General features: G+C 42.2%; 1 protein-coding gene across 1 annotated transcript in view; it reads left to right on the top strand.

Moving 5' to 3' along the window:
- Positions 1–14,638, top strand: part of fgf24 (fibroblast growth factor 24) — a 231,495-nt gene that overhangs the window by 38,947 nt on the left and 177,910 nt on the right. The window lies entirely within an intron of this gene.

Here is a 14,638-nt window from a genome sequence, read left to right as displayed (position 1 = left end):
ATTTTTCATGATAGTTAATTTTTATTTAATTTTTCCTGATTCAGTTTTGAATCGTTTTTAGAGCTGGTTTTTAGTCCTTTTATTTAAAAAAATGCTTTGTTGTACTTTATTTCTTACTAGGTCTAGTATTGGCTTTATATTTTTCTTTTTCATTTGTAGGTGTTTTGTCAAGTGCAAGGTTAAAAGAAAGTCACATTAAGATTTGTGTAATAAAGGAAACTACAATTCCCACACAACTATTTGACCTTCCTTCTTCCAGCTGTACACTAATACCTCAATAAAAACATTTAAAATCAACACTGTAGGATATCAAATGACAAAAATGAATATGAGCGGAGAACGGAGGAGTTTGTCGACTCTGTCTGAATGTTAACAAGGGTGCCTGGCATAAAAACAGGTGTAAAAGGCTAGTTTAAGAGATGAAAAAGAGAGGAAGAGTTTTGAAGGTGTGTGAAGTGATGAAGGGGTGCACCAACTCTTTTGCAATGTTGACTAGGTGTGTGGGATAAAATGTTTGTTGAATGCTGATCGAAAAACTTTGATGCGTAAAATCTTGCCTCGTGGTGTTGAAGGTTGTTTGAAGTTTTGTGAAGTGAGAGGGAGGGGCGGGGGTGCATCACGGGGGTCACGATCACCACCTCTGTGACGTAATGATTTGGAAAAGACTGGTCTCGAAGACAAAGTATTCAACATAAAATAAAATTGGCACTAGATGCTGTGCGGGAAGATGATTTCCCCCCCCCCCCCCCCCCCCCAGCTCTGTCTGGAAGTCAATAGGGGTGCGTGGCATCATCATCTAATGAAAGGCTGGTCCAGAAGATGAACTATCAAATCATAAAAAAGTGGCATTGGAGGGTGGCATTTGTGCATCAACTGCGCCAGAAACATTCATGGGGGTGCGTGGCATTCAAGTTTTGTTCCCGTTCATATTGTCCAAAAGATAAAAATATCAGTCCATTCATGATTCATATTGATGTTCACTCACTGCCAACTCTTCTGCAGATTTTGATATTTCCCCATTTCACATGCATTTTAAAAATGTTCACCCCCAGCCCCCGTACAGCTGTACATCCCGCACATGCCAAAAACGGCCGATGGTCAGAACATTCATGTGGGCTGCTTTGTAAAACTGTTTGTGAAAAGCCGATCTAGAAGATGAAATATTCTTCATAAAATCCTGCCTGGTCTGTTGCGCACAGTGCTACAAACCCATTAAGAGTTTATTTTTCTGCGAAATCACACACTGTTTATCATATCCTGCCGAGACAGCGATGAAGCAATCTAAAAATATGCGCATTTGTTCACTCCTAAATGAGCAATCAAGAAGATCATTACTTTGACGACAGGTCATTTAGGAAAGCTCACGGCTGCGTCGGCTGTAACTTTATACGGGTTTTATCGTGATGGCTGCGTAAACTGCACTCTACCTGTTTCTCGACAGCTGAGGCCCGGCGGGGCGCTGAAAGCGAATACCTGATTGTGTTAGTGTCTCCCCTTTAAGCTGTTGTCACCTTGCTGACCGATTATGGGCAATTACCTGCTCTGTCGGAATCCTAGCCGAATAGATTGAATTCAGATTGATTTTGGCCCAGGAAAGAGGAGGGAATTTAAAGCCTTTTTTAATTGGGTATTTGGTGTGTGCTGATCTGAACAACGGGGCCTTCCCGGGGGATCCGTTATGGGCCAATAATGGCATCGGAGTGCGGTGGTGGTGCTGAGGGCGGGGCGGTCGCTCCGGTCTCTTCTGCCGACTCCCTCCCAAGGCCATAACCCTGCATTTGCTCTGAGTGCTTTTCTATTATGCATTGATAGTTGAGCATCAATCAATAAGAAGGGAAACTGAAAACCCAGCGAAACCAACTTCTTAAGTGTAAAATGCCTCTTAATACCCGGGGCCTTTCAAACAACTTAACCTGGACGCTTTTTACCCTCGTCCTTTCCTCCCGGTTGATCTTGGAGGGACACTTACCGGCGCCGGGCGACACCATCTTTTATTTACAACGTGGTTGGAAATCTGCGCCTCTCAGGTAAAAAAGCCAGTTTGCTGAGAGACTGCGGCATTTGAGAGAGCACAATGGACCGGTGGGTCTTCAACTGGTGGTCCACGAGACGCAACCAGGGGGACCGTGAAAAAAATGTGGATATTTCTCATTATTTCCAATCTTTTTTTTATTATTATTATTTTTTTGGTATAGCTTCACGTCAATGAAACATCCATCCATCCATTTTCTGATCCGCTTTATCCTCAGAAGAGCGAGCTGGAGCTTATCGCAGCTGTGTTCGGGCAGAAGGCGGGGGACACCCTGAACCGGTTGCCAGCCAATCGCAGGGCAAACAGAGACGAACAACCATCCGTGCTCACACTCACACCAAGGGACAATTGAGAGTGTTCAATGAGCCTTCCATTCATGTTTTTGGAATGTGGGAGGAAACCCGAGTACCCAGAAAAAACCCACGTAGGCATGGGGAGAACATGCAAACTCCACACAGGCCGAAGCCGGAATTGAACCGTGCACCTCTGCACCGTGAGGCCGATGTACTAACCAGTCGACCACCAGGGCGCCCGACAATGAAACCAAAAATACTGTTCCCTACTTTTGCGCTGGGCTCGTTTAAAATTACTGATATGATCGTGAAAGAGGATTTTTGATTGGGACACTTGAAGTGAAATCCATAGATTCATATTTTTCTGAATAAAAAACATTTTTTAAGAACATACAGAATGTATGCATTTCTCCACTTCTTGTTGTTTTATTCTTCCAAATTCCTCACTTATTTGTGTATTATTTTTATTTTTATTTTCATCGCAGTTACATGCAGATCGGTCTCTATGATGTTGTCATGGGTCGATTACCGGTTTGATGGGTTACCGTGGTTTTAAAGAGTCAAAGTTTCGACAGTGCGGCCCGGTGGGCCAGTGTTTAGTGCGTTGACCTCACAGTGCAGAGGTCATGGGTTTGAACCCGGCTCCGGCCTCCCTGTGTGGAGATTGCAACGTTCTCCCAGGCCTCCATGGGTTTTCTCTGGGTACTCACTTTTCCTCCCACATTCCATAAACATGCGTGGCAGGTTGATTGAACACTCTAAATTGTTCAATCAACTGTCAACTCAATCAATCAACCCTGTGTGCCCCGCGATTGGTGATGGGACATAAAACCAAAAAAAGTCAAAAAAAGAAATGCTTCCGAAACTGATTTCTCCAAAGATTTTTTTAAACAATAAAGTTACATTTTCGTGCATGACTGTTTTTTGGAACAATTTATCGGTAAAAAATGGACACATATTTAAATCCCGTGGCAGATAAAGAATTATGAGTGGTCCTTATCTCTCTATAAGGGGTCACTGGACCCAAAATGTTTGAGAGCGTCAACAATAAATCATTCCACTTCAGTGTAAAAATGAGCAAATTATCTTCCATCCTCTGGATTTTAGTATTTTTTGTTTTGCAGAAACATCAAGGTTGATAAGGTCACCAGAAGCCCTGCGTGATGCTATTATGGATGGAGTGAAATTAAATCCTGCAAATGGTTTGAAGATGATCCAAGAAAGATGACCTCCTTTAACGCTTAAACACAGAACATGGAGCGTCGCCTTTCACATTAATCATGCCACAGTGGGGCTGAATTGGGACGATTCCGGGAAAAAATGCGTGGCACCTGCAGATAAGCGTACAGCGGTGGCAAGAGATAAGCGGAACAGTCACAGCAACGCTCAGCCACATAATACACAAAGTCCACCTCAGGCCTCGCGAATGCATCCCCTCCGGGCTCGCCTGTCACCACTAATGCACCATTTTTTCCTACAGTAAGGATATACCACAGCTAAGCGGGGATTTCTTGGAATGGCCGAGTTCACCTTCCTCAGGTCCAGATGAGAGAATGCGATAGAGCGGAGAAACGTCGATCGCTGGTCCTCATCTTAAATGTCCATCAACTGACGATTATGTTTGCAAACCAACAGGTTAGATTCCACAGCTCTGGAATCCCTGTTTGAGACCTCGTTCTTCAATAAGTGACCCTGACATATGATTTTTGTGGGGGCATGTCGACATTTTTATTTTTAAAAAATATTTTAACCCTGAATTCACGTGTCAATGTAAACAATCCCCTTTTTTTGTTTCTGTAAAGCGAATAAAAACTTGAAATTAGGAGGACGTGATCGCCTTGGCGGGCGGTAACATGATGTCCAGAGGTCAAAGGTTCAGCAGCAAAAGGTCAAGATTAATGGATCTTTGGATAAAACTAGCGAGCTAATATTACCAGTCGTCCCTCACAGAAAACGGAGGAGGAATTCCTTCCCTCGTGGAGTTGTTGCTCACACAAAAAAATAAAAAGGCTGTGAAAGGCAAACAGCTTGGCGAATGAGTTCAAGTGGTCACACACTTTTAATTGACCTCTCAGGAGGAGAACCAAGTGACCAATCCTCATGGAAAGTCATGAAAGAGGAGCAAATCAATGCAGATTGTACAGATTTGTTAAAAACCATTGACAACAGGATGAATGCAGTGTTCTCCTCTGTGTATACATCATTATTAACCTACAATATAGGAACAAATAAAAGACAACTTTCCTGCAGTTTCTGTCCTTGAAAAAACTGCAGTGAATTGTAATCATGAGGTGAAAGTGCTGCAAAGCATCCACTGTCCTTTAGGTGGCGTATCCCACCTTATGGCAAACACCCTCAGCACAGCGATGTTCTCAAGCAGGTTGCTTTGAAAAGCAGGAAGAAAAACATTGCAGTGTGCCACAATAAAATGGAGAGCCATAATATTTTAGGTTCATCTAAAGCAGGTGGGTACACTTTTGAGTTCACATGTTATCTTTTTTGTTGTTGTTTTAAACAGATGGCTCAGTCATAGACAAAAATGATTTCTCTCTCTTTTTTTTACATTGTATTGTTTATTAGTACTTCACTATTAATTAATTAGCTATTTGACAAATACAAAATAAAATACAAAATTACAAAATCTTTTATTCATACGTAAAAACATTAATTTTATTACTGTGTTTTCATTGCATTATTTACAATAAATCAGCTTAACATCTATTTATTCTATTACAACCATCCATCCATCCATCCATCCATCCAACCATCATCTATCCATCCATTTTCTGTTCCAATTTATTCTCACAAACAACAAATGAATACTTTTAATCAACATGAAAAAATAGCTAGATTTCTACAACAATATTACTCTTGTTTTCATTTTATACTACATGAATACGGTACTACATTTTTGATGACTTTACACTTGTGTAAGAATGTTACATTATCACATAGTCACAATTTGTAATATTCAATGTGTATGTACAATATATAAACAGAAAAATAACGACAAACACTGACTAACCTAAAATAATGTTGAAATGACTGCAATTACATATGTGTAGAGTTGTACCCTGTATTGTATTCACGTCTGACTAGAAACCTAAAAAAGTGATACTGGAAGCCCTTATTTCGCATTATTTAGATTATTTGAATTGATTTCCAATGTAGGAATGAAAATAAGTAAAAAGTCGATGAGAAACAAAACAAAATAAAAATACAAAACGATACAAATTGATTACTAAATATGTTTTTTTTACCAACTGATTGATTTACTTATTTCGTTAGTCACTTGTTAAAAAGTTCAGAGCCTCACTGTGCAAGGTGCTACTGTAAATTTGATGCCTTTGTTATCATCCTAACAGGATGCACCCCTATGGCTGTGTTTTGCTTTGCAGAATGTGAAACCCAAAGCATATGCATATTATAAGGGCCATGCAAGAGCCGTATTGAAGTCCGTCAGGTTTGCTTTAAGGCCTGCGAGCCGCCGCTTGTATTGGATTTCACAGAGAGGCGCTAAACACACTGCTCTCCTCTGCGTCGTTGTTGTTCCGACACGCTCGGCTGAGACGGAGAGAGGCTCTCTTAAGTGTCAGCTCAAAGATGTGGGAACTGCAGGTCGGCTTTCGCGCACACAAACTTACACCTCTCACGTTTCAGCTCACAATATGGGTGGATGGATCTTGGCAACCCTTTTGATAAAAATCAAAACACAGTTGTACCTCCAAAGTCGACCGCATTCTCTTAGGTTGCTTTCAAAATGACATTTGTTTTTTACAGCTAGAAAGGGAACATCATGTAGTGGTTTATATCTTTTCTCAGGGCTCTTTCTCAGAACAAACAGGCTCAAATCTATGACAGAAGTCACAGAAGATTCAAATTGAAGGTGTTCACAAAAGCTTGGTCAACACCGACTCCTGCTGAGAAGCCTCTTAAGCCAACACGAATGGTACTTAGCACAAAGCTAACCTAGCAGGCTACAATACTCATTCATCCATGACTGGCTTTATTTGTTCCCCGTCAATCCGTCAGCGTATTGTTATTTTAATCCTCTCCTGAGCCCACTCCACTTTCAACGACGTGATGCGATATCAATATGAGAGAGGACAATAAGACTCTCTTTGGGCTAATCATTCAAAAAGATGCTGGCTTTTGTCCGCTGCAGTCATATAAGATACGAACGGCTGATGAATCCCCGGAGGTGGCGTTTATTAACTCCATCACGTGTCCATAGGTGCGCAGCAGCTGCTGAGGCCCCGAGGACGGGTGGGCCGAGAGCCCACCTCCTCCTTTTTCCTTTCTCACATACAAGCCCGAAGGCCAGCCAGTTGTCATGGACTAAATCAATGCTTGCCCATCAAGGCGACGTGTCCACGCATTGATATTCCCCCTCCTCGCCCGCTCTTTCTTATTTTAATTAATCAGGATGGCTGCACCTGTCTGTCAGTTTGCGCCGCTTGCCATTCCTTGCGCATGAAAAAAAGTAATTAAAGTCACTTGCAAGGCATTCTGGGTGTTTTTTTTTTTTTGGTTTGCGGCAGAGACAAGATGAATTGGATACAGATGCCAGAGCCTTCATTAAAAATCCTCTCGTAAGCACCCCGAGCCGTCTTTTGTGCTGGGCCAGGTAAGGCGAGGGTTAATGAAGCGGCGGGCTGTGTTCTATGTAATTGTGAGCGGGAATAAACTCTGGCTCCAGGACACACGCAAAAATATCAGCTGTCGGACTGATAAATGATCAAGGCTCATTAGGGCTTGTTTGAAATGTCATGTCTGGCATCATCATACCATTGTGTCATATTCGCTTTTCAATCACATTTGGTGGTCGGAAACTGTAACATTCCAACAGAGCTTTGAACTCAGAACTCCTGACAGTGAAACGGTTGTTATGACCACCAACATCCTGTGCTGCCAGCGAAAAACGTATTTCATGATCTCCCTAAAAAATATATAATCGTCTATTGGATTGGATTGGATACAACTTTATTGTCAAATGTCTTTCATAGTTAACTGTTATTCCCCTCACAACCCACGCTAAATTTAGCTCTTCCCCAACTTACAAAGATTGCCTCTCAGTCAGATGTATCACTTCAGTAATACTTCCTGAACATGAGTACTACTCTCCCATTTATCCAGTGTTCTAGCAGCGTCATGTGGAATCTTAGGGTTACAGAAAGTCAACTTTCAGGTTAGAGAATCTTGGAGAGTTTTACAGAAGCAGAAATTTTGGACCAATTCCAGGGCTTGTCAATGGTAATTTGCTCAAATGAACCCCAATCGAAAACAAGTATCCTCGACAGATGGGTGACAGCGATTCGTCTTTCTTTTTTGATTTATGCCATCTAATGTGGGCGGAGCACAGAATCAACATTTCATGATCATTTTTTGAGGATTCTTGGAAAATTTGGGAGAAAAAAAATGCCCCCGACACCAATTTCACTGAGTGACACAAAATTACCGGTAGGTGCATTTCTATTTTAATGACAGGCACGAACTAGTCTTAAGAGCAAAATTGCACAGGGGTCATTCATGGAGGTTCAAATGCAGCCCCTGAGTATGTCTACATCTCACTTTGCAGCTCCCTTCTGTGGCCCTAGAGAGGGCTTTCGCTCTCTCCCACCTGCGCAGGTTCTTGTTCCAGCGTTGATATCATTGCCTGTGACTTGATTGCGCTCATACATCGGTCACCCGGCGCAATCACATTCAAAGTCATATCTGGGCTCGGCTTTATGGCTTCCTCTTTCAATAAAGCTTTGGCTGGTAAGCACCGCAGAGGCGGAGAAAAGGCCTTTGTCGTGCGCGTTATCTGCGCCTTGTGGGGCCGACTTAGTGTCAATAAACGGCAGCGTGGCGACGGCAAACGGCAACGGACAATCAGAGCGTCTGCGGGGATGCATAACGTGGCATCAGTGGCTAAGGGAGTCTCCGCACCCTAAGTGGGGACGTGGGGTCTCCCACAGCAGTGTGGGTAATGACCTGCATTATGAAGCATCAGACCACTTTATGACAATCCCTGAGAGGGAGGTGGCGGTGGCGAGTCAAAAAAAAAAAAAAAAAAGAAATGTGACGCCATTGAACCTGTTAAAGCTTTCCATTTGGATCCCCCCCTCAACCTCCACCCCACTCTGTCAGTGTCATCTTCTGTGAAACTGGAGCAAAATGCTTTAAAAGGGTGAGACGGGAATATTCTGCGGTGGTTGGGTAGGGTGGTAAATGCGATTATCATCCGAAAAATGCACAAAAAGTGATATTTTATTACAGCTGCAAGGCTTTCAAAAGTGACCGGAAAAGGCAGGAAAATGGAAGCCGGGCATGTTTTAACAGCGTCTAATCGCTTTAACCCTGATGTGTGCTGTCCTTTTCACGCCGATAAGATGCGTTTCTGACCCCTGATTGGATTAAGTCAAACTTCATTTTGGTGAGGAGGAAAAACCACTTTGTTGCTATTACTGCTGAATTTCCAAGATGGATGAACATAATAAATGTCTTTTTTTTTCTCCTGCATGTCACTCTCTGACGGCCTATACAGTGTGGCAAATCTTGTGATCCCCTGTCGGATTTCCAAGTTTGCTCACTTTCAACGCAGTTTAACAGCCTCTCATTGCCATGGTTGTTAAGTGATTATGATTTGACACGATATTGCTCAGTTGTGTGGAAAAAAATACTGTACATTTAATTGAGTAAAACAAGTATATGACCGGGCGGCCCGGCGGGCCAGTGGTTAGCGCGTCGACCTCACAGTGCAGAGGTTGTGGGTTCAATCCCGGCTCCGGCCTCCCTGTGTGGAGCTTGCATGCTCTCCCCAGGCCTGCATGGGTTTTCTCCGGGTACCCCGGTTTCCTCCCACATTCCAAAAACATGCATGGCAGGCTGATTGAACACTCGAAATCGTCCCTACGTGTGAGTGTGAGGGCGGATGCGATTGGCTGGCAACCGTGTCAACGTTCAGGGGTTCCCGGCCTACCAAACTCCATCGTGTCGAGTCGTGAGAATGATCATTAGAAAGTTAAGAGAGCAGCGTCAAGCGACACATCAGGAACGTGTTCAAGTTACAGTAGGAAATAAAACAGTTGCTTAACACACTGCGCCGTGATGGACCGAAATTTCGCAGTGCCCGCAAGGTGCCCTTCTCATGCGCAGGCCCATCTGAAATTTGCCACTGAACATCTAAATGAGTCAGAGAAGCCTTGGGAAAAACTTGAACTGTTTGGCATCAACGCAATCTGTCTGTCCTGTGCGGAAGATGTAAGAACAAAAATGTGAGCATGGATGTCTAATCATTATGTGTTAGGATACATGGCGCCTTTACCGCATTGCGGGGATGACGAAGGGCACGGTGGCCAATTGGGGCCAAATCTGGAACACCAGACTTACCCCTACTGAGCAAAGGGGGAAGTTTGAAAGTTTAAACAGAGGTTCCACTGTACTGTCAACTCTTGATCGAAAGCCTGATTTCCTCATCAAGAACAAGATAGATGAGTCATGAATTGGTCTTCGAGCATGACAGCGATCCAAAACATACATATTAAGGTGACGCAGTGTCCTAGTGCAGGCATCCCAGACCTCAACCCAATGGAGAACCAGCAGAGGGAGCTGAAGCTTGGCTTTCCCAGGTGCCAGCTAGAGACCTGAAGAAGTTTCTGAAAAAAAGGAGCATTTTGCTTCAGAATCAAATGCTTATTTCACCTCATTGAACATTTTATAAGTTTTATACAGTGTTTTTTTCTGCCTCTCTAACTGATATTATGTCCATTACCATAATCAATAAACAACCATACATATTAGATCCTGTTCATTTCTTTGTAAGTGAACTTAGAAATTCAGCAGAGGATCAAACGATTTCACCCACTGTACAGTATATGAGCGTGCGTCTCTCGTTCCCCAAACACATAACGTCAGCGCATTATGAGCTAAAATTGTTTAGGATGAGCGTACATTGCATTGACCATAAGTGAGCCGCATATCCTCAGCTCATTTCACTTCCAATTAAAAAAAGTCGAGCGGAGAAAGCCTCGCGTGACCGTAAATCCCCCTTTACGGACTAACTCTTACGACTTCATTTTGTTGTGCAGCGTTATTGTAATGAGCGACCAAAGAGCCCCCTGTTGTCTTTTAACTATTTTACTCACAATTAATAAAAAACAATCCAGTGTTGGCCAGAGGGGGGGTTGTAATATGTTTTCCAGGAACTATACGCATCAACAGAGCACACGTTCTAAGATAACAAATTGAATCATAAGTTAATAGGAAAAAAAGGGCACACGACTGTGCCAAACATAACAAAAACGGAATCACACCTGTCTGTTGATTTTGCCAAATATGCGCTGTGAACAACGGCCTCTTGTCTTCAAACACGTCTTCATGCCTTATCACCACGATCAAGTCATGCGAAGAGTTAAGTACAAAGGAGCATTCGCGCCGGTGAACTGAGAAACGTCGATGTTTGACACAGATGATCCATCATGTCGAGATGAAAGTCAAACGGTGATGCGGAAAACACGCGCTTTTGTCATCATTCCAAAGCTATTGGGAAGGTAAAGCAGTGTTTGGTGACAATGTTTCAGAAAATGTGTTTGAAACAAACAAAAAAAACAAAATCAAATACAATATTTGAAAAAGGAATTCCAGCACAACCTTATGCGGATTATTAAACAACTAGTGATCAATGCCCACTTTTCCTCAAGAAAAGGCTTTTATGGAATAATATTGTATACTATTTGCAGTATTTTGGAATTTGTTTCAAGTGAAAATTGCTCAACGCAACACGAACAATTTTTATTGGACTTTGCTGAATACATGAGATTCAAGATCTTATATATGAGTTCATATTTATTTCCAATTTTATATCATAATATGTCCGACTGTTCAAACTCTTCCACATGCCTGCTTTGTTCAATTCTTAAAAAGAAGACACATTTGAGCACTTTCCAAAGAAGTAAATCTTGCTGTTTAGCATTAAACCTTGATTTATAATAAAATACACAAATAATTCCAAAAGTCGCGTGTTTAGAGTCGCGGGACAGCTGCGAAATGTATTTTAATTTTAATTCGTTTTTTTTTCACTTTGTTGCATTTTTTTTTGTCATCTTTTCATAATGTGTTTCAAATTCACTTTGGCAGTAGATGTTGATATTTGGCGGTCCCACAATGTCGTGTGTGCAAAATAGCTGCATGATTTCTTGATGAATTCAACTCAGTTGCTCCATATTAGTCATTTCTTGAAAGATAAGGAAAAATACAGGTTTTAAAATCCACACGACATGCGATCTCTCGTCAGTCTTGGCTGTGTTCATGCTCCCGAACTTTACATTGGTCCGGTCCACTTCATCCCCCCCTCCACCACAACAACACAATCATTCATTGAGTATTATGACTCACTTAATGACAAAGCGAATAGTCTTTGACACCGACATGTCACAGCACGTAATCCAATTGGGACGTGAAGCTGACTTCCCCTTTCACGCCCGCACCCCTTCGGTCAAATCTCCATCCCAGCTTTCCCTTTTTGCGCCACTTTAATCGGTAACATGATCCCCAATGAATGGATGGATGGGTGGATGGCGCTGGCGGCTATAGGGCCCGCGAGCAGCTGAGCTCTGACGGGTGAGTACGGCTCAGCGGGGTGAAGCGGCCGCATCATTAAGCGTAATTACCTCCAGCTAATCCACTTCCACTCTCTGCAAAATAAACAGCCAGGCCCATTAGAGGAGCTGACTGTCAGGCTGCAAGTGGCCTGTGGCTCCTTTGGCACTGATCCCCAGCCACGTGGGAATAAGAGAAGAGGGAAGGTGGGGGAATTGGAGTGGGAAGTGGTGGCTGTGTTGTGTGGAGGTGCTGGATACATGCTGGCAGAGCTGGTGCTTTTGTTTTGACCTGCCCCCCTCCCACCAACAACAACTCCCGCGGCCTCCTTCCCATGTACCCAGATGGTGTTCATTGTAACCGCCACCATTTGTGCCTTGCCTGCAGGCACGCCACCTTCACCCGTATCACGGTGTCACGACAGCCACCAACCTCGTTACACGCTACACTTTTGTGAAGCGCTGATTTATTTGCCCAACCTTTTATTAGTCACCCCTCTCCACAAGACGGGAGGAACCATTCAATGAGGCAATTCGGTATGCATGTGTCGTCCGGTCGGTAAAACGCAATGTCACAATAATTTGTTATTATAGTCAATGTCACGCCGAGTGTAAATCTTCTAAATTTGATGCATTAATGAGAAGAATGCTGTCAAAAACAACCAAAAATCAGAAAGTATATAAAATGAGGCATCAAAGTCTAGAAAAATCAAGCCTTTCTCCCTGCTCGCAAATACTGTGGATGTGTCTATTGAAGGGACTGAAAACACAACTCATTCAACTGTCAACCAAATACCTGAATCGCAGGTGTCAAAGTCAAGGCCCAGGGGCCAGATCCGGTCCATTTAATGTGGCACACGAAAGCAAATCAAGCATCATCATCATCATCAAATCAAGCATGTCACGTTCCAGGATGCTTGCTGAAGTCTGAACAAAAATTTCATTATTCTTTACTTCTGATTTTAAAACTAGTTAGTCATCAATTTGTTGTGCGCTGTGTCTGTAATATGTGGAGGGGATTCAACATTTATATGGTCTCCCAAAATTCACAGCGGCCCTCCAAGGGAAACCGTACCTACAATGTGGTCCGTGACAAAAATGAGTTTGACACTCCTGACCTAAATGTTGACTTGGAAAAATGGAGGCTACTTTGTCAAGTATCATTCATATGCACACATATAACTACATGTTTAAGCTGCGAAAATATATCCACTTAAAGCCTCCAGTGGCTGAAATATATTTCACCCGGTCATTGTGGGGCTTTTTCACGCCGCACTGATGAGGCACTCTAAATGCTGGCTGTCACGACAGTCCCCCTCCTCACTCATCCATCTCTCTGTGTAATGTTCACGCACTCATGTTAGACAATGAGGCACTCTAAAACAGTCATTTTTTTAAAGGGTATAGACATTGCTAGCTAGCTAACTGCACATCACAATTGACTTACGTACCTTTCAGGCTCTGTGTTTTGTTAGTGCTTGTGTAACTTTATTTATTAAGGACACTAGTATCTCTAACTCTACTTAAGACACAGTTCACATAAAGGCAATTCGAAGTGCTTTACAAAATGAAAGTAAAAGTTATTAGCAAAAAAAAAATGCTTGAATTTACAAAGATTCAAAAGACAAAGGGGATTTAAAAGGGCCAAATAAAATAATTAAAATGACAAAAATGTGTTTGAAAACTAAAGGCAATTAAACCGGGAGAATATCATTTTTAAACATGATGAGAATAAAAATGTATTCACAAATATGTAGAAAGTATGAAAGTAGCAATTCATGAGAATTTTCATGAGAAAGCCCATTCGAACTCTGTTTTGAGCCAAAACAGCAGCACGCGCTTGTAGAGATTCTGATTCATCCAGCTCAATTAATTCTTAAGACGTTGAACTGATCGTAATTGGACTGCTCTGTTGCCTTCCAAGACAAACAAAAATAATAATAATAAAAATGTTACATACACTATAAGTCCAAGGTTTGGACAAACTTTTCAATGCTAAATAACGTGTCCAAAAAATGTGTCAAAACTTTTGATGAGGAGTGTACAAGATTATGAGATTTTAGATTTTTCATTATTGTTCGTTCGCCCCAGTGTAATTAGTTTTAATTCGTTTTCAGGGCAGATTTGTATGTTTTATGTTACCGGTAGTTTTTTCCAAAATACTTCATTTCAGTCCAGTTTTTATTAGTTTTAGTATTAGATTTGTTTCATTTGGTGTATTTCTCATGTGCAAGATTTAAAAATATATGTATCACAGTAAGTACTCAAAAAGTCAAAAGTCAACAAAAAAAAAATACAGGGATACCATTTTAAAACCTACTGTCCCCAAATCGAATACAGGAAGTGTACAGCAGTCCACAGCCTTTGAAATCCAATAAGATCAATGCATATTGCTGCTTCTCAAGTAAGATGCATCACAATCCTAACGTCTCAACGAAAGATAGGATGCTCTGACTTTCGTCTCCTAGTTTGAGAAATTTTTAATTTCTAAGGGAATTTGTGTCTTGAATTCTCGTTGAGGAGTATTCCACCCATAGCACAACAAGCCATTCGCTTTTATCTGTCATTCAGAGTCAAATCGGATGGATGGACAGACGCGTGTCATCTGGTGATGCTTTTTTATTGGCTGCCACCAAATGATGTCGCTTCGAGGTGACACGCGGTAAAAGCACCACAACTCCCAGACGACTGTTGCACCATCAGTCTTGCGGCGAACAGCCGTGCAGTAAAAC

The sequence above is a fragment of the Hippocampus zosterae genome, chromosome 1 (assembly GCF_025434085.1).
Source record: "Hippocampus zosterae strain Florida chromosome 1, ASM2543408v3, whole genome shotgun sequence".
Classification (NCBI taxonomy): domain Eukaryota; kingdom Metazoa; phylum Chordata; class Actinopteri; order Syngnathiformes; family Syngnathidae; genus Hippocampus; species Hippocampus zosterae.
The sequence above is the reverse complement of the archived record's forward strand: the minus strand, read 5'-3'. Positions and strand labels throughout refer to the sequence as shown.